Source organism: Neomonachus schauinslandi, unplaced genomic scaffold, assembly GCF_002201575.2.
Source record: "Neomonachus schauinslandi unplaced genomic scaffold, ASM220157v2 HiC_scaffold_150, whole genome shotgun sequence".
In the NCBI taxonomy this organism is placed as follows: Eukaryota; Metazoa; Chordata; class Mammalia; order Carnivora; family Phocidae; genus Neomonachus; species Neomonachus schauinslandi.
The window spans coordinates 38,660-39,117 of NW_025408851.1; the positions used below are offsets into that span (position 1 = coordinate 38,660).

Here is a 458-nt window from a genome sequence, read left to right on the forward strand (position 1 = left end):
CTCCGCTCTTATCTCCTTCTACTTCTTGGAGAAAAATTTACCCTCCAGCAATCCTGAGCTACCTGCTGTCACCTGCCTCCCTCTGCATGCCTCAAGTTATTAGTCACCTCCCTGGAATTTTCCCATAATGTCCCTTCTTGCTGGAATGCTCTTTCTCTCCCGGATAATCGACACACTGAATTTTATCACAATTACCCACTTGTGGCCTGGTCTGGACTCTAGAATCTTTGTTCCTGTGGACCAGGGACTAAGCTATATTCATCTTTATATGCAGGTCCTAGCAGAGAGCCTGACACATCATAGATAGTCAACAAATGTTCGCTGAATAGAGGCCTGAATATAACCAAGAAAGGTGCCAAAGAACTTGACCTATGCCATGGTACTGGAAATAGATCATGAGTTCTTAGTAAAAATGTCCTAGAACATGGCAGGGCATGATGTCAAGGACTTGACCTGCT

The 458-nt window shown here is 44.5% G+C and overlaps 1 pseudogene; it reads left to right on the top strand.

Moving 5' to 3' along the window:
* The window catches only part of LOC123323663, a 22,989-nt pseudogene that overhangs the window by 21,776 nt on the left and 755 nt on the right, over window positions 1-458 (top strand).